Raw genomic sequence first — 26077 nt, forward strand, 5'->3', positions numbered from 1 at the left:
AGAGGCCCCATTCTCTAAGAAACTAAGCCAGTGGCTTTTTGCCAGAAAAATCCCTAAATGAGGAACACCATCCCCTAAGGTGTTCTCAAAATCACAAACCCATGCTTCTGTGTCTCCTGGGAAGTATTTAAAAGGAGTGTCCTTCCCCTCAAAAATCTTTCCCTAAACATAACTCAAAGACGTAGCCTCTGAAACAAATATTATTTTGGCAAAAAGAAAAAAAAAAGTTTCTAGTTTCTTGTTTTCAAACCGTCCCATTCTCAGCCTGCCAGGCCTACAGCGTACAAAAATGCGTGTCTTGATTTAATGTTATCTGCACCCGGTGATCCTCATCTGCCCGGCGGCGTGATCTGCAGAGCCCTATGGCCAGGCTGAGCCTCGCTCTTGAAGCCGCTGCCTGTGTTTGCTGAGCTGAAAGGGAACAGAGATTAGGAGGCCAAAGTATTCCGGGCCCCTGTGCCAAGAAGAAATGGAAGAATGCGTCCCAGTGTGTCCAGCCTCCTGGTAACATGGAGTGGGGGCCAGCAGCGCCCTTCCCGTCAGCTGAGAACGTGAGGCCCACCCCGAAGAAAAATGTGTCCATTGCTTGCTGGCTGGCTCTGGGGTCACAGTGACCAAAGTCCTGGCAGTTAGGGACGTTCTCAAATTATGGGTCACAGCTTGCTGAGTTCGCATTGACCGCCTTCTCCAAGTTCCAGAGGTCCTGCCGGGGAAACTGAGCATCCCCGTTTTCTGTTTGGAAGTGGGTCCCTCGGTTGGCACTTCGGCATCTGGGCCCCCATCGTCTGACAGAAACACCAGTGTACCTGTGAGGCAGGGACGAAATGTATCCGTCCCCAAGGGCAAACACCAGATACGGAAGAAAGGACACTTCTGTCCTGTGTCCGGAGCCTCAGCGTAAGGATCACCTACCCCTCGGCTCTGACCGCAACTGGCGTGGCCAATCTAGGCCCTTTCTTTGGCAAGACGTTTTCTGCTCCCTGTGTGTGCAGAGAAGTGTCTGGAGTGCTCGTGTCGCGGCTGGGCGGAAGGCAAATCCAGAATGGTCTTTCCCCTCCTGTAACGCTGGGCTACAGGATGTCCGAGCTGTTATTTCTCTAGAGAGACTCGCCATGGGAGGCTGGGATCTTGAGGTCACAGGGGGATGTCATTACGTAGCGGGTTCGGGAGTCAAGGACACGTAGAATTCAAGATCATTGTATCTTGCTGTCCCTAAAGATTATCATTGATTCTTTCTGTCCATGTTTTGTTTTGTTTTTTCCCCTCCGTCAGAGGAGTTGTTCCTACAAATTTAGACTCTTTGATCTACATAGTTCCGCTGAAACCAGAAAACATAGCCCTGGCTTCTGTCATTGCTGTTCTTGCTTTAATAATTATCTAATGCCCGGGGTATGTATTCTTGTAAATAGACTGTTTTGCGGTAGTCTTTCATATGAAGAGGGCAGCAGATGAATTGTCCCTGCCCCCGTCCTGATGGCCCTCACGCCCGGGCGGACACCGCCACTCGCTTCGCCAGCCCTGAGCGCAGTGGACTGACCCAGGGCCGGGCGCCGGGTAGGAGGGGACAGACTGGAAGTCAGCCAAAACCTCGTGGCTCTGTCAGAAGGCCACTTGAGCTCAGGCTGGCGGGAAGAGCTGAGCACGGCCGTCGGGACCAAAAAACAAGTGGAGAAGTGTCGTTACTGTGGGTCACTCTGTGCCTCCGCCTCTGCTGTTCAACCCCGGGGAGCAGGTGGCGCTCTGTGCCGGCCCCCAGGGTGCGGCCGGGCCTGTGCGTCTCCCCTGTCCGCAGGAGACGAAGCTTTCCGGAGCCCCTGTCTGTGGCCAGGGAGATCTTTAACCTGTCAGCGTTAGAGGAAGTCGTCACTGACTTCCCACAAACGTCCCCCCACCTTTTACGTGCAATTTATGACGACTTAACAACTATCCCAACGTAGGGGGTGTGTCTTCTGTGTGAGTCTGTCCTCGCTCTGCCACACCCGGGAAATTTCCTGGCGGGAGGGCAGCTCGAATCCTGTGTGTGCGTTTCTTTGTGCCCGCAGAATGCCTCTCACGCTCTGGATGGAATCTGAAATGTTCTCTTGAAAACTTTTCGCATAATAGAGCTTCTCCCTGTCATAATCTGGGGCTTTGAAACCAATCGTGAGGAGTCCCCTTCGCCACCTTCTCAACGTTTGTCCTCAGTCATCAACACTTTTCTGTACCTGCATATGCGTGTTTCGCGGTCCAAAACCAGACCGTGGCCAAGTTTCTTTTCTTTTTTTTTTTTTTTTTAATTAATTAATTTATTTTTTAAAATTTATTTATTTATTTTTATTTGCTTATTTACAGCATAACAGTGTTCATTGTTTTGGCATCACACCCAGTGCTCCATGCAGTACGTGCCCTCCCTATTACCCACCACCTGGTTCCTCAACCTCGTGGCCAAGTTTCTTAAAAAGCAGTAGTGTGGGTCACAGTGAATGACGGTTGAGAAATCTGGGCAGGTGACTCCAAATGGCAGTGACTTTCTGTACCTCCTCAGGGAATCCTGCTCAGCAAAGGACTGACTGCTGGTTCAGTGAAAAGGATTTCAGAATCCAAAAATACTCATGTCCACCTCCAGAGGGATACACGCTGGGGACAGAGAGGCATTGGGTCCCTGAGAGTTTGGGGAAATTCTGACACAGAATGTCGAGACGCTTAAAGTGAGTGGCCAGTGAACTAGGGCCACAGATTTAGGGAGGAAGGATAACATTGTGTTGCACGGCACACGGCGTGCGGCTGGCCACGTGGGGTGCCAGGAAGCATGCATGAGGGGGGTGGCCGTCAGTGCCCTGGGGGGCTTGGGCTGCAGTCCTGCAACGTGTTACCTTGAGGGCAGTGGTGACAGGGACTTGAGATCTCTCTGCGTCCTTCCCTGCGCCTGCGTGTGCTGTAAAAACTGCCGTGAGAGAAGCTATGTGCGGGGCTGCAGGAGGAGAGCGGGAAGACGCCTGAACATTGTCCACAGAGGGCAGGCAGGCGGGGCAGGTGGCTGTACCCTCTAGGGTCCCAAGAAGGAGCGGCAGAGAGCTGCAGGAAGGCTGAGCAGGGCGGTGTGTTACTGAAGAGTGAGTTCAAATACGCAGGATGTGATTACGAACATTAAAAGGAATGTCCCCGGGGTGTCCCCCGCCGACACAAACACGCAGACCCGCCGTGTTGCGTCGGGACGGAATGGAGACCACCGGCAGCTGCCCTTGCTGTTCGCGCCGGCTCGGACGTGGAATCCCGAGGCTCCCGGGCGGCGTCCTTGCACAACAGTGAAAGCCGGAATCGGGCTTGCGAGCCGGTCAAAAGTAACGGTGAGGGTGGTCTTTGCAGCGTCTGGAGAAACCGCTGTCGGGTGGAGACGCTAATCAGGTTTGACGTTAAACCGTGACAGTCAGCGGGTGGGGTGCAGAGGCAGTCGTGATGGCCCCGCTGACCAGGTGATGTTCAGGGACGCCTCACAGCCCAGCCACGGGGCTTTGCTTCCGCTCTGGGGCGTCTGGGATCTTCCATCTCCTTTCCCTCTCCAGACGGTGTGAGGGTGCTGGAGGGCTCCCGCGCCGGCTCCCCTCTGTGTTTGTACGGAAAGGCCCCAAGAAGGCGGGCACCTGCTCTTTCCGCGAGTCCGGGCTGAAAGGGGGCGGCCGAGACCTGACCCGCTGCAGTGGCCCGCCAAGTTCAGTGTGTCGCCTGAGTGTGTCGAGTGAATGTGCGGTGACTCACGAGGACCACCACTCCTTCCCCGCAGACGGCTGGGCTCACTTACGGCTTCAGGATGGCTCAGCTCACGTGTCCGGTATGAGGACGCGAGCAGTGAGCAGGGCTGTTACAGTAGTTGTTATACTATTTATTATTACATTGTTGTAAGTGTAAAAATGGGCTTTATGTTCATTTTATACAGAATTTTTATTCGTTTTCACAGCACTTCAGAGCCATGTATGAGCCAACCTGCCCAGAAACTATAATTAATAAAAGACTTTAAACTCAGTGAAAATACAAGTAAATAAATAATTACAAATATGGTAAATAATTAGGATTGCAGTGGAAATTTCCATTTAAACATGTTGACTTCTGTCAAATTTGGGTTTTTTGTTTTTTGGTTTTTTTTTCCCCCCCAGGAGTAGAATTGAGTGATTCGTCAGTTCCATACACAACCAGTGCTCATCACAGGTACCCTCCTTAATGCCCAACACCCGTCACAACAAGGATACCCCTTAACACCCAGCACCTGTGTAATCCACCCTCCACCCCCCTCCCCTCTGGTCACCGTCACTGTGTTCTGTAGAGGTAAGAATCATTTGATGACCTCCCTCTCTTGTTTTTCCCTGTGTTTATCTGCTTTCTGTCTTAAATTCCACAGAGGAGTGAAATCATAGGGTATTTCTCTTTCTCTGACTTATTTAGCTTAGCATTGTACTACCTAGCCCCATCCATGCTGCTGCCAATGGCAGATTTCATCGTTGCTGATGGCTGAGACGTGTTCCGTTGTGTACACACACATCTTCCTTATCCATTCATCAGTCGATGGACATTTGGGCTCTCTCCATAGTTTGGCTATTGTCGATAGTGCTGCTAAAAATAGCAGGGTTCATATGTCCCTTCAAATTGGTATTTTTGAATCCTTTGGGTAAATACCTACTAGGGCATTTCCTAGATTATAGGATCATTTTTAACTTTTTGAGGAACCTCCACACTGTTTTCCAGAGTGGCTGCACCAGCTTGCGTTCCCACCAACAGTGTGGGCGGTTCCCCTTTCTCTATAGCCTCGCCAGCATCTGTCGTTTCCTGTGTTGTTAATTTTAGGCATACTAGCAGGTGTGAGGTGGTGTCTCATTGTGGTTTTGATTTTAATTTCCCTGCGGATGAGTGATGCGGAGCATCTTTTCACGTGTCTGTTGGCTAACTGGGTGTTTTCTTTGGAGAAATGCCTGTTCATGTCTTCTGCCCATTTCTTATCTGGATTATTTTTTGTGGGGGAGGTGTTGACTTGTATAAGTTCTTTATGTATTTTGGAGACTAACCCTTTATGAGATGGGTCATTTGCAAATATCTTCCCCATTCTGTAGGCTGCCTTGTAATTTTGATGATTTCCTTCACTGTGCAGAAGCTTTTTATCTTCATGAAGTCCTAATGGTTTATTTTTGCTTTTGTCTCCCTTGCCTCAGGAGACATCGCTAGTAAAAAGTACTACAGCTGATGTCAAACAGGTTGCTGTGTTCTGTTGTAGGATTTTGGTGGATTCCTGTCTCATATGAGGTCTTTCGTCCATTCTGAGCTTATCTTTGTGTATAGAAGTGTAAGAGAATGGTCCAGTTTCCTTCTTCTGCATGTGGCTGTCCAGTCTTCCCAACACCATTTGTTGAAGAGACTCCTTTCCATTAGATCTTCTCTCTTACTTTGTCGAACTTCTGTCAGGTTTTAAAATGAACAATTGGGTGGTGCCTGGCTGACTCAGTTGTTAGAGCATGAGACTCTTGACCTCAAGGTTGGGTTCAAGCCCCATGTTGGGTGTAGAGACTATGTTAACAAAAACAACAAACAAACGTGCATTAAAATTTGGGGGGGAAATGAATGATCAGATGCATTTCCAAATTAGTGATTTCTCAGTATTTTTAAATGCATTTATAAAGTTCAGTAAATGAAACTTTACCTTGTGAAGCTCTAGTGGGGTATTAAGTCATCAACTGATAAGCATCGTGATGTTAGACATTCTACACTTGATCTTAGCCAAAAGGCCAAGGAGTGATGTTGTTAGACTATTCTAGAAAAAGGAAATGTGTGTTAAATGTTAGAAATGGTCCCTTCTTTCAAAAGTTCAGAGCTTGAAGCGTGCGATGACTTGCACAATGACAGGTGACGTGGAGGCGTGTTTCCACTCAAGGACAGTTGCCGGCGTGGGAAAGTGCACGTGTAGTTTGGGCACCAACACGGACAGCAATCCGGAAAGCGTTTGGTCCTCAAGAAAGTCATGCGTGCACCAGTCATGGCTTCTGTCCCTGCCCCTGGCAGCGCCCGGCCGGGGATCCAGGAGGGCTCTTCTGAGGAGTTTTCTGTTTATAAAGCTTGTTTCTGAATTCCTGTATTTGAACTCACAAGGTCACTGGCATATTTCTTCTCAGTAGGAGATTCCTGCTGTGTGGAATGGTGTAGCCCAAGCAGGCCCCCATGTCCTTCGGGGCCGCCTCCCCCGTGTCCCCGCAACCTCCCCGCCTCCAATGGCTGTCTGGTGTTTGGCTGCTGGCTTTCTGCTCCCCAGTGTGAGCAGGCGGCATGCCCCCGGCAACCAGGAACCACAAGACTTTTCCCAGGTCGGGACCTTGTTACCGCGCCATCTCCCTGAAGCCTGCCTGTCACTCTCCATGCGATGGGGATTCCCCGGCCACCACGCTTCACAGATACGCATCGTAGGAAGGGATGGAGGTTGGGTGCATCTTCGGTGTCTTTCAGTGTCTGCATGGACAGCGTGTTATCCCCAACACCGTCTTTGTGAGGGCCGGGGTCTTGTTTTGGGGGTCTAACGGAATGATCTCATTGGAAGGCGCCAGAATGAGGGGCGAAGCTGGAAACTCGAAGCCTCGGACTGAAGGTGGGTACCATGGAGTGGTTCGTTCTGAGTCCGAGAACAGCGTGGCAGCGGGGTCAGGACTGGGTCCCTCCCCGGACCCCTGGTTCTGACACAGGAGAAGCGTGGCGCCTCCGCTTGTGTGGGCACAAAGATCCTGGGAGGAAGGCTGGGGAGAGAGGCTCCACAGGCAGTGAGCAGTGCAGGGGCCCACGCGGCCTGCAGGGAGCAGGAGCAGCAGGTAATGACTGGCAATGTCGAGTGCCTACTGTATACCAAATAGTGCACACGCACGTGCCATGAAGAGAAATGGGAAAAACCCTGCAGAATTCAGATCCAGACCCTGTTCCCGAAAGGCCATTGGTTCACGAACCGACCAACAAGGGGGAAGGACTCGGGACTGGTCACCGCCAGGCAGTGGGCTGCGCTCATCGTCACGACTGGAGGATCCCCACGGCCTGAGCCATCACGGAGGAGGTCACGGCCGCAGGCGTGTGGAGTAACGGTGGGTCCGGGCAGGGCCCCAGACAGGGACCGGCACAGAGTTCAGGGTCAGGGCTGAACGTCTGTGGCCTCTGACCTTTGCTTTCCGAGGACCCTCTTCTTCGCGTCTGCCATGGAGGACAGCACTCGTCACTCTCTCTCCTTTCCCAAAGGCCTTGATTTCACTGGCGTGAGGGTTTCAAGGTTGGAACGATCTCCTGAAGTGTCACAGGTGCCGTGTTTCCTCTCACGCCGCCTCCTGCTGACTTTACACGCTCCGCCAAGGGCAAGCCTTGGAGTCAGGACGCGCTTGTGGTGGGCCGGCTTTCCAGAATGATCAGGAAGGGGCATGTCTCCCTCTTCGGCCGCGCGAAGCAGCCTGTATGTGACCGAGGAGCCCACGCTGGGGTTTGTCACAGCACAGCGGAGGTCAGGCCGGCCCGGTTTGCCTCTCCCTGCTGTGCCTTCCGCCCCAGAATACGTGCATACGTGTGGCCACGGTTTCTCCCCACGCTAGCCAAGCGCAGAGTGCGGCTTTGAAGGTTCAAGCTGTTGCTTTGTGAAGAGACCGTGAGCGTGCATTTACGGTTTACATTGGTTTGTTTTTTGTGTGTTTTTTTTTCACTTACCCTGGAAAACGCGGACGCCCGATTCTTTGTAGGTGACGCTTGGCAATGGTTCATCCTCCAGCGTTGATGGTGGTTCTGAATTCAGTTTAATTTTTGGCGTTGTATTTCAGTAAGTTTTCCCCCAGAAATTCCTTTTCTTTGTTTTTTTAATGATTTTATTAGAGAGAGAAAGTGATGGAGCAGGAATCGGTGCGGGTAGGTGCCAGGGAGGGGAAAAGCCGGCCCCCGCTCCACACGGGCTCCATCCCAGGACCCGGGATCACAACCGGAGCCTTAACGAGACGCTTCACTGACTGAGCTCACGGGTGCCCCTGGATGTCCTCTGGGAGTTATGGACCATTTTCCTGCTGCCGCTTTCATAGCTGCACTGGGACTGTGGGTGCAGACAACACACAGTTAGGGTCCTGGAGCTCGTGCAGCCGACTGGGCTAACAGATGCGGTGGGGCTGCCTTCCCTCTGGAGGCTGGGGCAGGATTGAGGTCTCGTTTCTTCAGCTTCCAGAGGCTCCTGCAGTCCTGCCTGCCATGGGTTCTGGGTCCCTCCCGACACTCGCCCGCGGTCCTGCTGTCACGTGTCCTTGTCCGATGCCTACCCTCCTGCCTCCGTCTTGCGAGGAGCCCCGTGACGGCATCGGCTGCCTGGGGGAGCCAGGACGCTCTCCTCGTCTCAAGGTCCTTCCCGGGATCACACTCCAGAGTCTGTTTTCCACAGAAGGTGACATAGTGACAGGTCCTGGGGATGAGGACGTGGACGTTTTTGGAGGCTGTTCTGCCTACCTTGAGTCTGTGGGTGTGTGTGCACATACGTACATGTGTGTATTTATTATCTATATTGCACGTCTGTGTGTGTATTGTAGATACGATAACAATGCTTGACTTCCGTATGTGAGAAAACAGTGGACAGCTTTGAAATCGTACCAGTGCGTGCACATGAGCGAGCTCCGGCTGCCGTAGCAAAATAGCACAGACCTCGTGGCTTGAAGAACAGAGTGATTTCCGCGCAGGTCTGGGTGCTGGAAGGTCCGAGGTGGAGGTCGGCCGTGGTCTGCTATGTGAGCGCTCTCCTTCTGGCTGGCTGCTGGCCGCTTCACAGAATGTCCCAACTCGGGCACGGAGGGACCGCGGTCTCTTGTTGTTGTTCCTAGCGTGGCGCCAGCCCTCCGACTCTCCGATGAGAGTCGACCCACGGGACCCCTCTGACCCTGCACTGCCTCCCCACGGGCCCTCGTTCTGCGTACACGGGCCCTCGTTCTGCGTACAGTCTCCCTGGGGATTTGGGCTTCCACGTAGGAATCTGGGGATAGAGCACTGTCTCTGTCCACGTAGACCGGTGGGTGCAGAAATAACTTAGGCAGAAAGCTCGCAAACCACAGATTCTGAAACTGCAAAGCTGTGGCTTGAGTACATGGAATCAGAATAACTCTCCAAACGAGGCGTCCAAAGGCCACATCTCCCCAAACTTCCGCCCCACCACTGGCTGCCTGGACGTCACCCAGCTGCGTAGTCTCTGCACGTGTTTTGTTGTGGAATATGGCAGCCGTGACACCTGACCTCCCTTCCCCTAACGGGTCGTTTCTGGGATAAAGGCAGCCAGCGCTCTCTTGTCAAGAACTCTGAGCCGCTTTCTGAGGGTCCCTGTTTTTTTCCAAATGGTTGCTGCAAAATGCTGGCCCACTTTGGAGACAATCTGCTTGAGGGCACGAGGCCGCAGAAACAGTGGTGTTTCTCGTGCTCCGCTCTTCTGTAAAGGGAACGGAAAGAAAGGAGAAATAGCCACTTGGTGCAGAGAAATGGCTTTTCCTTACGGAGAGATCCAGGACAGCTGTGGGCAGGTGCCACCTGTGGCGGGATTTAATGACTCATCAGAAGGAGAGGAGGAAAACAGACTCCAGCTCAGAGATCACAGATGGAAATTTAAGCTTCTTGGGTTGACTATTTACGAGTATTTGGGCACCCAAATGGTCTTACTTCTTCCTGTGCTTAAACTCAGCAGATCATGGTATTTTGGTAAATCTTATCCTATCATCATAATAAACAATAATTAAAAACCCAACATACAGGATTGTCTGAATTTGGTGCTAATGTCCAGAAACAACATTAGGAATGTGGACAGCCCCCTGGCCGGCCCTGCCACTCACCCAGAGGCAGCTTTTGAAAAAGCTGGAAAACAGTGCGAGGCAGGTAACCAGTTTCTTGAACGACGGCCTTTGCAATTCGAAACGTATGTGGGTTAATGTCCCGGAATATATTTGATTAAAAGTTGGCCGTGCGAACCATCCTCTGGACCGTTTCACCGTGGGTGATGCTTTCAGAAACGTGGATGTGCATTGTCTTACAAAATCCAGATGAGAAAGGAATCTTGAAATGTCTCGGCAAACTTTGTGAGGAGGGAGCACGATATCCTGTGATGGGGAGCAAGTGTGAGCTCGGTTTCCTTATTGTCTACCCTTGCGGTAGCGTAGCCTTTCCAGTGTGTGTCGAAACACTCGGCTTTGAATCAGTTTAAGTGGAGTAACGTTACACTTTCAGCAGGCTGCCATGCTAGCGGGCATTTTGCTCAACGGGTAACGTCTTGCAAACACGATGAAACCCAGAGTCTCCCAAGTCTCTTGAATGTAATCAGGGTTGCTAATAAGCTATGTCAGAGAGCACAGGGAGAATCTTGGACCTGTAATGGAAACGCTGGTTCCTTCCCCCAAAGAATTCTATAGAAGAAGCTTACAAGAGAGTCGGGTTATGCCCTACATAATTTCGTGGTGGTGGTATCCAGCCTTGATGTATCCTCTCTTTTCCAACATCTCACTCATTCTCTGCTTGAAACACCTTACGCAGGCCCCGCTGATTTCCGGAGCGTAGTGTAAAGGGAGCCTTACTAATCGCAGTGGTGTGCTGGTGAATTGCCTACCACACGACTCTCAGGAAAAGGAAATAGTGAGTCTCACTAGTTACACCGTCCAGTAAGCTTCTGGGACACACTATTTGTTTCAAGTGAAATATAATTCTTCTATAAAGAACCTGGTGTACTGACAATCTGCTGTATTTCGGGGGAGAAAATCACTGAAATCAACATCTACCGGGTTTCCAGTAATGCAACACGGTAATTCGGATCTCTTCTAGACATCACCGAGCAGTAACACTTTCTGGCCTGGTAGGGTAGGTCTTGTCTTGTAAAGTACAGATACATTTTACCCTGGGATGTACACTGGCCCGTGGAAACGCCTTGCTTTGTGTGTTTGCCAGCCGTAATGCAGGGATCAGCTTACAAGATATCGTCTGCCTGTCGTAAAATACGGCAGTGGGAGGTTGGAAAACCCTGTCGTTGGTTTGGTAAAACAAGGAAACCTACAGAGATGCTACGAAGAAATCACATGGTGGCCTCAAGTAGACTTGGTTTCCCTTCCGTGTCCTTCGAAGTTAGCGACACCCGGCACCGTCCTCCCTGTGGCACGTGGAGGCCAGTGAGCGCCGCCGTCCGTGGTCGTGGTGATGTCTCCAGAGATGGATGCTGACGCCCAGACTCCCGACAGGCGTCCAGTAAACCACCGTCTTGCTCTGCTCGGCCGCGTGCTCTCGTCACTGTTTCCTGACCAACCCGAGCTTCCTCCTGCCTCTGAAACTTCCCTCTCGGATCCTTCTGCCCAGAGCCCTCTCTGCAGACACCTGCACCTGCCTGACTTGGCCCTTAATGTCCCCAGATCTGGGACCAAGTGTCCCTTTACACTTGGTCTGTGCTCTGTGACACAGACCACCCTCTTCTCTCCTAACCTTCCTGTTCCTATGCAGTCCCTAATTTCTCTCTGCATCCCCCTAAAATTCCTAGTCTTTCAGAGTGTGCTTGCTGTCGGGGCCGGGGGTAAATTAAAACGAGGCCATGAGGGTCGAATGCATCCCGCACGACTAGCGTCCTTCTAAGAAGTGATCGGGACACACAGAAAGACACCCGAACTGCGTGCCCACCGAGATAGGCCCTCTGGGGGCACAGAAGGCTTGCCCCCACCCGAACATAAGGGGGTAATGAATGAGGCAGGACACTGTGCCGTCGACTTGCGGCGTGTTATGCCACCCGACTCTCGGGATAACTCCTGAGAATGACCACGGCCGTTTTATACGAGGAGCCAGGTTGAGATCTGCCCACGTGCCCAGAAACGACGAGTGGCCGAGCCAGGAAGGGGGCCAGCTTTAACCTGCAGTCTGCCACCTTCGATCTTGGCCACGGTGCCCTGTTCCCTCTTGATGTGATCTGAGGGAAGACAGAATCGACCGTCGAAAGGCTTGATTCCAGGGAGACGTGCGTTGGGAGTCCGGGCTCTGCTTCCTAGGACATTTGGACCTGTCATCCCGCGTCTGACGCGCCTGCACGTGCTGAACCATCCAGTACTGTTTGTTTCTGTTCATCTGAAGTCATTTGTATTGACCTGTCCCGAGACGGCCATTGTCAGCCACGTGGTTGGATCTAGAGCGCGGGACGCTACGTGAAGTCAATGAGACGAATACTGTACGATTCCACTCCAATGCGCAATTTAGTGAACAAAACAAATGAGCGACGGGAGGAGAAGTTGGGGGGTGGGGAGGAAATCGAGAAGCAGATGCTTTACTGCAGAGAGCAAAGTGGTGGACGCCAGAGCGGAGGTGGGCGGGGAGGGATGGGGGAACCCGGGATGGGGTTTGAGAGCGCACGGACCACGATGAGCCGCTGAGTGACGTGTCGAGTTCTGGAGTCACTATTTCGGACCCCGGACACTGATACGATACAGTGTGGTAACAGTACTGGAAATACAACAAAAAGCTTGATAAAAAAAAAATCCTCAGATGGTATCTCTCGGTGGCCAGACCTTATAGAATGTCCTGAAAATCCCACAGACCCCGAAACTCCTGGCCAGCTGGAAGTTTCCAGGGATGCGATTGCATTCTCCATCATCACTTAACGTGATTTAAAAATCCGTGGAATTTGAACCACTTCTGCGTGTGAGCCTTGCAACCTGCCGTGAAGTTTTCCATACATGTCTTGATGTGCCCGAGAGTGAAGGGAAGGCATATAATGTGAATATTGGCCTGTTTGAAAGTGATTACTGCTATTATGAATTTATTTCAATCAAAATTGCCCGTCGTTGCAAATTTAGCACGTGATGTCACATACACTACCCAAGGGCCATTTTCTTTCCAGGGATGACTTTAAGATGTATTTGAAATGAAATGAGGGCTGCGAATGGTCAGGTGCAATGTAATTCTTTGGGGTAACACTTCTTTTGAAATACCAATGTATAATATGACCAGGGCAATCATTTTTATAAAAAGAGATAGTTTCATTTTATGTATCCACTTATTTCAGCGATTGTAATAACCCCTAATAGCCTCAGAGCTATTTTTCCCAATAAAGTAAGGAAAATGTATTTCCTTTCCATCATTTTGTTGAAACGCACAGTATTTGAAAATGAATATGTGCGTGGGATTCTGGGAAACAAGAACCAGAAATCAATGTTTTGTCGCCTTTCTTTAACAAATGCCTTTCCAAACATTTTGTTGTTGTTGTTCAGATGGAACACTTTTCCACGTAGTAGGTGGCAAAAGAGACTTTCGAAGTTATCAAAAAGTATCAGAATTATCAAGAGATTTCCAAACTTACCAAAAAGAGTCTCAGAGCTATCCAAAGGGCTTTTCAAAGTTACCCTGTTTGAGGCATCGCCTCCGTCAACGTACAAATGTGTGTGAGAGTCAGTGGCATTTTCCATAGGAATATATCTATGTTCCTGTCACCCTGGTTGAGCTACCGGTATCCCCAGGGCCCCAGGAGGCTCGACGGTGCGCCTTTGCCAGGAGTGTATGCTTCCCACCCGGACCGCCGTGGTACCCACAGGCACGGACGGACCAGCATGGCGTTCGTGCCCTGCAGATAACCGTCCTGCGGCGGACGTCTGTCTCTGGCCTCCGTGCGCTCGGCGTCATGTCTGTGTCAGCCGTCCACGTTGTCCCTGCGGCATAGTTCATTCTGCTCGCAGCAGCGCTCGGCGCCGTTCCTTGTAAAAACGTACCGCAGCTGGTCTCTCCCCTTGCACGTTGGCCACCCGTTGGGTTGTTGCAGTAAAGGCGCAGGGAGCGCTCCGCTGCCTTAGTTGGACACGTGCATGCGGCGGTCGTAGCTGCACACCCGGGACGGAAGCTACTGCCTGGTGACCCACTCCGTGTTGGCTTTAGTTGACACGACCACACAGTTCCCCCGGAGCGCTTGGGCCGGTCCACGCTCCGCCGGCCCCATGCGTAGTGTCTGCCCTTCACAGCCGTGGGGACACTCAAAGGGGTCCGACTTCTTGTTGCAATGTCACCGAATCTCGTGTCTGGGCTGTGGCGTGCGTTCTGGCTTTCATTCGGATTTTCCTGCTGAGTCGTGATGTGCAGGAACTTTCCGTACACTTATTGATCATTCAGAAATCCTCATGTGAAAAGTGTCCATTCCGGGTCTTCTGAAAATGCTTGATTCAGTTGTCCCTTTTGTGGTTTGTGGGAGTAGTACCTTTTGTGTTACGGATACGGGGTTTTGGCGTTTTCGTTTGAATTTTCTTTTGAGACTATGATGTCCTACTTTCTGTGTTATCGTCTAACTTTTCTATTGATCTCTGCTGATGAGTGGAAGTTCCTAATTTTCATGAAAACCGGTTTACTATTTTTTTTCTTCTATGCCTACTGATGTGTGTGTCCTAGTTAAAAATTGTCATCTACCGCAAGTTCGTAAACATATTCTCCTGGTTTTTCCTCTGCACTGCACTATTTATACTTACAGATGGTCTTTGATCTGTTTTATATCAAATTATTTGATGTAAAGGTACCGATTTCTTTCTTAAAAGATCGATGTCCGGTGGAACCAAAATGACTTAGTGGGCAGTGCTCTCCCGCAGGGAACTGACGTGGCGCCCTCTCCTAAGGGAGCTGACTGTGTAAAGGGGTCATCATGCAGAGTCTACGCTGTTGTTCACACATCTTTTTGTCCACTCCTGTGCTACTTTCTTTTCTTGCTTTGTGGGTTCTACAAATGTGCGACTGTCTTAATCACGGCAGCTTCATTGTCCGTCTTGATATCTGGTAACATAAGCCCTTCACGTTTGGTCTCCAGGAGGACCTAGGCCCTCGACTTTTCGTGTCAGTGTTAGAACTCAGCTTCTCAACTGCCACAAAAAACCCCGTGAAATCTGGATCGGGATTACACTGGACCTGTAACTCAACCTGGGGGGACCGGGTGCCTTAAAAATACCGAGTCCTCCTGTCTATAACCATGATGTCTGTCTGCTTGGGTCTTCTGTCAATTCTTCCAGCATTCTTAGGTTGTTTCCTATGTAAAAGTTTTCGTGTAATTCGATTTATTTCTTGGTGTTTAGTAACTTTGATGTTGGTCTAAATTATGTCTGTTTACGTATTTATTTGTCCGTTTCGAGTTCAGTGTGGTCTGTGGCATCGTCCGGTTCTTAAATCCCGAGAGAACTCTCGGACCTTGCTGCCGGTGGATCTCGTCCTGTCGTACAGCAGCCCGGCCAACGCCATTCTCGTACTTCCTCCGGAGCCCAGCTCTGATCGTCGCTCACCGCATTTTGGCATTTTCGTCGCCGCCCTTTATTTCAGCTCTGTCTCTGCCGCTCCCTCTACGTGTGCTGTAGACACGAAATCGGAACGTCCGCCCCACCGCGGCTTGGACGTGCCCTTGGTCCCCGCCGATGGTGCTCGCGGAATCTCTCTCCGTTCTGCTTTGCTTGTACGCGTTCCCGAGGAAATGCGCAGATCACAGCTTGGTCCTGAGTAAACTCTCTTGTGAACCCTCAACCGAATACAGTCAAGTGCTTCTTCGAAATCCTGCAATCCTTTCCCAAGTCAGGGGTGCCGGGGGGCTCAGTCTGTTAACCGGTCTGCCTGAGGCTCAGGTCGTGATCCGTGGGTCCTGGGATCGAGCCCTGCATCAGGCTCCCTGCTCAGTGGGGAGCCTGCTTCCTCCTCTCTCTCTCTCTCTGTACTGCCCGTTCCTGAAATAAGTAAATAAAATATTAAAAAAAAAAAACTTTTCCAAGTCATATAATTTCCGTTTCTCATTGCGTCACATAGACTGCTCGTGGGAAGACATCCTTTCCCCTAAGTGTCTCCTGACACGGTGGGGGTCCATCCTTGTGGTGTACAGCGCAGTCTTGGGCTCACAGGTAATACTTAATAAATACGTGTTGACTTAAATTTAATTTTAAGAAGTGAGAATAGGAAACCATAATGTGCTATGCTTTTTTGTTTGAGTTTTGTCAGCCGTGGAATCCTTAAAAACGATAAAAAAAATCTTGTGAAGTGCTAAGATGAAAAATGGGCAAAACTCCATTCTGGGCTGCGTGAGTATCATTAAAGAATTCTGAACCTTCCGTTTTTTAAAAGCATGTAATTTATGTGCATTATAAAACCCCCCCTTTGTTTTTGCAAGTCAACATTGTTAATGCAGTCTGTCAAAGTGCATTCCCGCGAAATCGCTTTGATGAACGTGCCAGTCCCGTCACTTTCTTCTAAGGGGAAGAGAAGAAAGAGAGAAAAGAAAAAAAAAATTTCTGCAGCAGCAAAAAAGAAAGTAAGCAGAACAGGTCTAGGCTTTGCTGCATATTTTTACATCCCAGGTTGCAAATAACGTGGCAGAACATTCTCCTGAGCCAGGAATCTACCTCAAAATTTGCAATTCAAAAGGTCTTTGTTTTGTAAGGGATAGGTAGTGCCCCTTTCAGCGTGGGGCCCCAGGGACTTGCTCATTACCAGGTCCTCAGCCTGCACAGACTGGAGGGCATTGTAACCTTCCAGCTAGGAAGGTGGTCCTCTGCCTGCCCAGCCCGAGGCCCAGCACGGGGCGGTGATGTGCAGACGTCTCCCCCGCACACCTGCACCCCGAGAGCTCACCCGTTAAGACTTCAAGCACTGGGTCTCGGTGACCTGTGACATGACTCACACGCACACACACACTTAGAGACAATTACTTGTACCTGACCTTGGTGCTCAGCAACTCTAGAATGCCCTTCCCTTCCTTCCCGTCAGTCCAGTCTCTCCGCAAAACACGGTCAGGGGTGGAGGGAGATTCTCTCTGTGGGATTTCCGTACCTCACTTGATTCCTAACTGGTGTCTCCTTGGGCAGAAAGATGAAAAAGAGGTTTACGAAAGGAGCTACCCTGTCCTAGGTAACACGGTGTCGAATAAAGAAGAGTCATCCGTGACTGTGTTATTGTGTGGACACATATGGTCACCACGATGTTCTTCTTCATCCCTGGATGTCCGCGTGGGCCTGACCTGTTTTGTTCACTGCCTTTCAGCAGCGTGAAATGGCCCCTTCCAGTAAAGCGCCTGTCAGGATGCCCTTGCTCTGGGCCTGAAACAGATTGATTAGAATTTCTTCCAAAATCTTAGGAAGTTACAAAAGACCGATGCCCTCAATTTCGTATGTGTCCAAAGGAAACAGGGTGGGGAAAGCCTAGTGACCCAGGACACAGGCCGGTGGATGGAACACGAGGCCACGGCCTTTTCGGGTGGTCCTGGAAACCCCACAGGTGAGAGCACACAGCACGTCCCTCCCGTGCTGAAGCTCGGCCGGCTTCTGGATTCTCTTTCTGCGCCCTCAGTGTCTCCAGAAGAAAGCCACACCCTTGCACTGGCCGATGCAAGACTTTGCGGAGTGCTGGGGGAGAAGTGACAAGCAGACAAAAGGGTCTGACTTTCAGATCTGAGTTTGGTCCCGACTTGGGGTGTATCGTCACGTCCTCGCCCTTCTGCCCGTGCAGGGACTGTCGGTGAGCCTGGTCCCGACTCTGGAGCACATCCTCTCCTGCCACGTACGCCACGTGACCAGCCCCTCCCCCCGCCACCGCACCCGCTGACTCCTTCCCACGCAGAACAGCGGCCTCCTCTTTGAATGCAGGTGACCCCCACCACGATGGCGCCAGGCTCACGTCAGGGCAGACAGACACTTCCCAGCGCCTCGGCCTCTCCCGAAAGCAGTTCTGGGACTATTTCCTAGGAACCCCTTCTCTGGAGGTGGCGAGGCCCAGAAGATAAGATTCGCTGTGACGCAGTCGGGTGTTGAATCAAGGCGATGGAACGTGCGTCTGTTTTTCAGAAAGATGATGCTTCTTCTCCATGTGGTTATAAAAGCCGTGATGATGAAAGATGTTCAGTTCCCGGAGTTCCGTGGTCTTAGTCCAGCGGTGTGTGTCCCCGTGCAAACCGTCATTTCCGCACGCGAGGACTTGAGAGGGATGTGCGGAGGGTAAGGGTCTGGGCTGTGCCACATGCAATGGTTAAAGACCACGGCACCCACAGCTTTGCTCTTTGGAAAGCGGCAGAGGCCACGCCAAAATCTCTAAGGGCAGGAGGCCCGCCTGTGTTGTTCAGCATCGTATCTACAGAGTGCTGTGTGGGGAATGAGCTTTTTCTCTGAAGTATCTGGTGGATACTCAAGGAGCAAAGGGGCCAGCGTGAATCAATAGAGCCAGTCCTGGTGCTGGGAGGACATCCGTCTGTCGGGGCCAGAAGCGGGGGGCCCCCCACGCACGGTGTAGCGAGAGGCATGCCTTCCGGGGACGGAGGGGCTCCCTGTCCCCCACGGACCTTGAGACATGCCGGTCTAAGGGCAGAAATGAGAACCAGGAGAAGGAACATCTGACGGGGTTGGGCGTCAGAGGGGATTCCGACCCCTTTCGGCTTCACGGACGATGCAGTTCTGGGGACAGAACTCTCACGGGTGTTCTTGGGTGACACGAGCTGTTTCTGACAGTCCGTTGGCTTCCCGTGACTGCTCTGATGAGCGAAGATGAGCCGGGCCAGGGTTGTCGTGTCTCCAACTAGTTCGGTCTTCAGAAAACCGAGGCTTAGACACCCTGTGTTCCTTGTCCGGTGACCTGGAGCCCCCCACAGACTGACTAAAATCTGTCTGTTCTTGGGTCCTGTCCAGCTTGTTACTGAAAACCTCTTTGGTCATCGGAGGCTCATTGTCCTTACTTAGAGGCAGGCTCCTGAAGGCCAGGAGCCATGGCTTCTTCCTTTTTTCTTGAAAGATTTATTTGTTTAAGAGGAAGAGAGGGAGAGAAAACGAGCACGGGTGGAGGGTCTGACAGAGAGAAGGGGAAGGAAGCTCCCTGTGGAGCAGAGAGCCCAATGCAAGTCTCGATCCCAGGACCCTGAGATCATGACCTGAGCCGAAAGCAACACTTAACCCACTGAGTGCCCAGGACCCCTGTGCTTTATTCTTCGTGGTTGACAACACCTGACATAGATAGGGCTTGTCCTGGGACATAGTCCTATACATGTGTTTTGTTTTCCTTGTTCGGGTTCTGTAGTTCGTCCCGGGCCCCACCTCACGCACACGAAGCCACGGGAGACGTCCTGCAGCTCTCTGTGTCTCCGCACGTCCGCCGTGGACGGGAGGTCCCTGTGCCTCGTTTGCGGACGGCTGTATGTGTTACCAGGGCACAGCCTGACTCTGACCCGACCCATTGTCAGATGGTTCTGGGGCGTCTCAGTTCTCAGCGGCGTGTTTCGGTCTGACTAGGTGTCGGGGTCCAGAGAACCGGCAGAGCATTGTGGTGGCTCCTCGGCAGGTCGTGAGGGAAGCCGGGAACGGTGTGTCCCGTCGCTGCAGGAGTCTGCGGACGGTCCGCCGGTTCCACAACCCTGGTATGAGCTTGGGCAGCGCCTGCCTTACTCGCCATCAGGCCAAGTGGCGCTAATATTTACCTTCTTCAAGTTATGCCCCTTTCCTGCTGCACATGCTTACCTGTCAGCAGTATTTGCAACAGGCTTGAAGTTCCTGAGATTCCTGTGCAAACCGCAGGTATAGGAGAGGCTGGTTGGAGGAGGGTGAACCCGAGGGCTGTGCCACCGGGCAGCGTGGGGACATTTCAGAGGCACAGCGAGGAGGAGCCCCTGGCTAAGGTGGTCTGTAAGCTTCTCTGCATTCCCTTTGACATCCGTTTGCTGGGGATCGGGTTCCGTAAGGAGGCTCAAATTTCAGGAGGTCTCAGGTTTTGTAATTAAAAGAATTGAGTGAGATTATCTTTTCTTCTTATGATTTTATTTCTTTGAGAGAGAGCGAGCATGGGGAGATGGTGCACAGAGAGGGAGAAGCAGACTCCCTGCTGAGCAGAGAGCCCAATGGGGGACTCAATCCCAGGACCCCAGGATCATGACCCAAGCCGAAGGCAGACGCTTAACCCACTGAGCCACCCAGATGCCCTTGAGATTATCTCCAGTTGTGCTCCCACTTTACAGAGTCATGATTCATCTGTGAACAGTGAAAAACCCTAAGCCTTATCTGCTTTGGAATAGGAAACATTCATTCTTATCTCAGAGTAACAAGTCCCCTTCTAAACCCTGTGATTTCAGGAAATAAGCTGAATTTTTCTCTTTTCACAGAATATTTGACACCAACATGTGACCTTAGCGAATGCAGCGTGGCCAATATTTGACTCTGCTATGTCCCGAAAACCTAAGGATACATTATTGTAATTATTCTGTTTAAAAAGCTTCTTTTTCCCGCAGTGAGATGTAAGTGGTGCTCCTGTGTGGAGTAAACACAGGTTCACAAGCGTTATCTTCTCTTGTGTCTTCTGCTTCCTCATACAGTGATTCATGTGGGAGTAAGTGTGGGTTTGGGTAAATATTCATCATAAACAATATATGAGTTTGTAGATTTTTATCAAATGCCCCACATCATTTTAGTTACTCATAAACACTAAACACTTAGGTTTTCGTCCCACGAACACATTTCCTTGTTCGACTCGGGCAAGTGTCAGAGCGTTCCAAGGGACGGTGGACACCATGATTTCATTCGAATACGGTTTCATTTGTGACTGTAAAATAGTACAATCAAGGGGCACCTGGCTGGCTCCATTGGAAGAGCGTGACACTGTCGATCTCGGGGTCGTGAATGCCGTCCCCACACTGGGGATAGACGTTGCTAACAAAACAAAACACATAACTTAAAAATAAAATAAAATATTACAATCAAGAGCCAAGTATACAAAAAACAAGATTTGGACAGTAGTTGTATTCTTGTATAAGTAACATTAGATACCAAATGTGTAAGTGGATTGTACGCAAATATATATGACTTTCTTTAGGTACACATTATATAGTATGTAATATTACATGTTTATTGTGTGTGTGTTTGTGTGTGTGTATGGTGGTATATGATGTCATCTATTATTTTATTTCAGGGAACCAACAAAACAGATACAACAGAAGGGCAATGACTCTCAGAAGGCAAGATGGTTATTGTAAGAAGCCAGCTCTGTCTCTGTCTCGGCCACCTCGCTGAAGGACCGGGAGGCCGACGTTTCTGACGGACATGAGTACATTTACAAAGGTCATACTCTCTGGGATTGTGGCTCTCTTACTGCAGGCTTAGTCCTCGGATGCTCAGCCTCCCTCACACTGGATGCAAGGAAACGTTTTACAGAGTGTGGGTGAGTCTGTGATCGCCTCTCTCAGAGTATGAGTTAACGAGGAATAGAAAGAAGGAAGATGAATAGAAACCAGGTTCTCATGGTTGCAACCCAGTGTTGGGACTCCATTTAAACCCAGAGAAAGGAGTTTTCTAAGAGTAATCCTAAAAATGCTGACCTTTAAATGTGAATATCCAAAAAAGTGAACGCCAGTTTCGAAGGCTTGAATCAGTGCAGCCCCTAGAACGGCTGAAATGGCCATTGACCGTGGAAAGCTAATGGTTCCAGTGCTTTGAAACACAGGGGCTAAATTACCACTTGACATTTTAAATTATTGTTCAGAAAGGTAGCTGCAAAGAATTGCCTGGTGATTTGTGTTTGTTCTGTTGGGTTTTTGTTTTTAGATAGTCATTTCGCCTTAAAATTAGAGAATGTGGTCAGCGAGAAACACTTTTTTAGATACAACAGTTTGATGAATGACTGAGATAAGAATGAGTCATCGTCTCTCTGTTTTCCTTTTCTCCCTCAGCCCCACAATGTGGTGCGTGTCAGGAGGTTATTGGTCCTTGTCTGCCTCTGTCTCTGCCGGGGCCGTTCTGAATGACGATAGTGGGCTACTGCCTTAGTCTGCTAGGACAGCTCCCACAGAACTCCGCAACGGGGGGGCTTGTGAACAACAGGCATTTCTTTCCCGCAGGCTGGAGGCCAAATGTCCCAGATCATGACATCGGCATACTCAGTGTTGGTGAAGGCCAGCTCCCCGGGTCAAGGACAGCCGTCTTCTCCCAGTGTCCTCGCACGGAGGAAGGTACAAGGGAGCTCTGTGGGGTCTCCTTGAGAAGGGTGCTAATCCCATTGACGAGGGCGCGACCCCCGACATAGTCATCTCCCGGAGGACCTCGTCTCTAACACCAGGGCTTCCAGTTTCCACACATGAATGGGGACAGGGCAGGTGGCAGTCAGACTTAGAGATGGGGTTTCGAAAAACCAATCCTATGAGTTATCCTGTTACCGTTCTGGCAGGCGGAGACACACTGTGAGACCGACAGCATGGAGCGTGGATGTAAACACGATGGGGGAGGGGTGAGCCTCAGTCTGTGTTACATGCATCATCCCCCCAGGTACAGACCAGGAGAGTTCCAAGGCCAGGATGAAATCGGTGGTCTCAGATAAAGGAGATTGGCTCCATCCCTTTGGGTGTTTCAGATGATAAGGAATACAGGAAGACATTCATCCAGAAAAAGTGTTAGGAATACCCATTCATGAGAAGGAAAATGTTGAGGGTTATTGGCTTCTTAAAATAACAGATACAAAGGTAGTCATAGAGAAGGGGATTTAAAAACTGTGTGTGGTTGATTGCCTGGGAAAATACCACTTGACGTTTTTTCCTCAGCATGAGAATGGAACAGCTGTTGTCAACCATGGGTATTGATTAACTCACCGTTCACTTCACCGTTTTACCATGAGTATTTGTCAAGCAGTTACTATGTACCAAGGAGGAAGCATTGGGGAGAAGAGAGTGAGCAAAACCAAAAATCCAAACAAATGTCCCATTTTCTGCATCATGGAATGTATAGCCTCTTGGTCAATCAAAGGTTAAGCAAATGATTTTTAAAATGTGAATTATGTATCCGTTATATGACAAGATGGAGTAATTTGGGAGGCATGCTTTGGGGAATCAAGGAATCATGTTCTGTGGGAGTAACGTTGATCGGAGATCAGACGGACTCAAGTGAAGATTTCTATGTCAAGATAAAGTCACCTAAGGCAGTGCCTCAAACACTCTTGATCCTAGGAAATGTAGTCCTGTGGTGCTGTGCTTAGTTACCTTGGGGACTAAGGTCTCAGTACCCATCAAATCACATTTTCTCTGCTGATTGACTTGAAAAAAAACTTTAAGGTGGTTTAATAATTTGCAGCATCTTTGACTTACATTGGGGGATTTCATTCAGCTTTCTGCTGTGTGGATGTCATTTATATACAAGCGTTTGTCATTTGACTGAAGTAAATTATTATTTAATCAAACTCAATTAACCCAAAAATAGCTCTCATTTTATGTTATTTAAATGTATCCTGTTAAAATAGTACCAGAAAACATGTACGATGCAAGAACATCACAATTCCATATGACTCTGACCTCTCAAAACACATTTTAGAAAACATGCTGAGAAATGTTTCATAGCTGGTTTTTTTGCCCCCTGACAAGAACAAAGACAGATGTATCTAGAGATTTATTAGCAAAACATGCTTTCGTGGCAAAATTATCAGGAGTCTAACCCTTGAGATTTATAGAAAGCAAAACAAAACAGGAAAAAAATCTTCTTGGTTAACCCTGTCATTCACGAGATAGAGCATTTGAGAAAACCAAGTACACCACTAGGGATTTCAGTCCTAGTTCACATATCGGATGTCTAGGGGACTTTAGGGAAAGGAATTACAGGTCTACATCAGAAATAAAAACAAATTTGAATGATAAAAACTAAAATTCCTAAAAGCAAAATTTTAAATTCTGTGTTTGATCCATATAGCCTTATAAACGATAAGCTTAGTGGAATGTGAAAAGTAAAAAACAAAGGACTGATACGTTTGTCTGCCGTATGCTTTTCCACCACAAGGAACTGTTTAAGACTAGAGAATGAAGAGGAAGCAAGGTCCTAATTTTCTTGGCTCTGGACTGACATTTTCAGCGTACGTAATTATTTTTCGCTCCGGTGGAAGTTTTCTGTCAGCTAACGTGAAAGTGATCATGCGATGGACTGGGCAAAACCAGGAAGGCGAGCATCTCCTTGGTATTTCTTCTTAGCAACATTGTGTCTGTGTCCAAATGCACCAACATTGTGTCTGTGTCCAAATGCACGGTAATCATGTCGAAAACACGGTAGCCTAGGTGACTGTGTGAGTGGCAACTGTGTATCTGGTGTACTTTTCTAGGAAGCCAGTTGGTTTCCCCTCAAACAGAAATAAAGGCAAGTCCCGTGAGGGACCAAAGCAGGGGCACAGTTGACTTCTGTGTCGTCTGTCCTGAGCAGCTTCCCATCCTGTCTAGCTCCGACCCAGGGGGGAATTCAGCCCCACCTGAGGTCAGAGCCAGTCCTGCTTATGGCTCCTGGCGTGTGGAAGCCCAGCCCTGCCCACACTTGAGATCTGGAATGTGTCTTGCTGCAGGGACCGTAAGGGTCTGCTGTGATCCATCCAGCGGACGCCTGTCCCAGGACGCAGATGACCTCCAGCCCCCCTGCTGTGAACGGGCCGCCAGCCCCCTGCTGTGAATAGGCCTTCTGCTCTGAACCCTTCAGTAACAGGCTGGAGCACAGCCGGCCTCTCCCAATCTCTGCGCCGTCCAGCTCTCCTGGCCTTCCCCAGTCGGTTCCTTCGTTGTGAACAGTTCCATTAGGATTGTCTCTTTAAGAACCTGTGAGCCCTCGAGTTTTCAGGGCAGGAAGCCCCAGACGCTTCCTCACGTGGGTCTGTAGGGGTTGGAAGAATGAGCACACTGGGTGAGCAGGGCTCTTGGACTCACAGTGTCTTTGTTGGCACCACTTCCAGAACTTTGGCTCTGGGAAGGGCCGTGTGGCCACAGTTCCTGGAGCCCCGGGATCTGTGGGAACAGTTTCTAGCACAGCCGTCCCAGGCAGGGAGAGGCGGCGCTGGCAGAACCGTGTAGGCTTCGGCGGCGGTTGGCGGCGACGCCCTGATGGTCTGCCAGACGCGGGGATGGAGTGTGTTGAAAACTTCATGGACTCGGCGTTGACGCAGATTAAGGTCTAATTTTGCTTCATTTTATCAAATCTCACGGTGTGTCAGCCCAGTCCTTCCATAACTTCTCACGGGGTGAGTTATAACACAAAAATGTGTTGAAAACGCTGCAGCGGACCTCCCGCGTAGATGCTTGCGGCCGGTTTCCCTGCGGCTCCCTCTCCATCACGCGTCTTGCGGGCTCATGTCCTCCTCACTGGGCTCCACTGCGAGCAGAGACGAATCACGTCCAGGAGGTCAGTCTACCCCGTGGTTCTTGTTGGGAAAAGGAGCATTTGAAACACCGAGGGTCCAAGTTACAGGTGGCGGTGAGACCGGCCTGCGGTAGCGGCGGCTGCATCTCAGATACTTGCGCGGTACGGACCGCTCCGGACTGGCACGTCGCTGGGAGCTGGATGTGGTGTCTGACCCCTCGTTTTCCGGGAGAGGAAATATCCTTCTCTTCTACTGAAGAGCCCCTGCGGAGTGAGTCAGCTGTGGGTCAGGAGGAACGCACCACGCCAAGATTCGGATCTGAACGCCGTGATTTGGAGCGCCGGCGCTTGCCAATGCCTTCACGTCTGGTCCCATTCGTGATGCCCTCCCAGAGGGCACGGAGAAGGACAGAAATCAAGCAGGAAAACCCACTTTTATCATGTTGGTCTATTCAGTGTCAGCGTTCAGTGTCTGTAACTGGCGCCTGAGAGAAAACGGGTCCGTCTGCGGGGGAGCCGGGAAGGCATGAGGCTGTTGGCCCGGGAACAGGGAAGGACGCGTGTTGTCTGCTCCCTGCCCTCAGAAAGCCCGCGGGACGCTGCGAAGATGCACTCAGTGTATCAGTGTGTCCTCGCTGTTGTGGAGTCCGTGCGTGCACGTCTGCTTACTCACTGGCGTTTCGTTGTGACCCCCAGAGCGACACCTGCAGCGTCCTTGTAGTCGTGCGCGGACACGGCGAGCCGTGAACGTTTCTCATCGACAGACGCCCACACTCCCAGCCCAGCGCGATCCAGTCTGGGCTTCGCCCTCGTCTTCCCGCTCTTGTACCGTCAGCGGGTGGCCTTTGTGCGGTCCGAGGTCGCTCTCAGCTTTGTGTCTTTGGTTGGTGACTGCGGAGTTTACAGGGACCTGAGCCCCGTGCTGACGTGCTCCCTGGCCTTCCCGCGTGTAGGGCGGCGGTGACGGGCCTTCGCGGGAGAACAGGTGTGACAGAACTTTGGTTCGT

The sequence above is a fragment of the Meles meles genome, chromosome Y (genome assembly GCF_922984935.1).
Source record: "Meles meles chromosome Y, mMelMel3.1 paternal haplotype, whole genome shotgun sequence".
NCBI classification, from domain to species: domain Eukaryota; kingdom Metazoa; phylum Chordata; class Mammalia; order Carnivora; family Mustelidae; genus Meles; species Meles meles.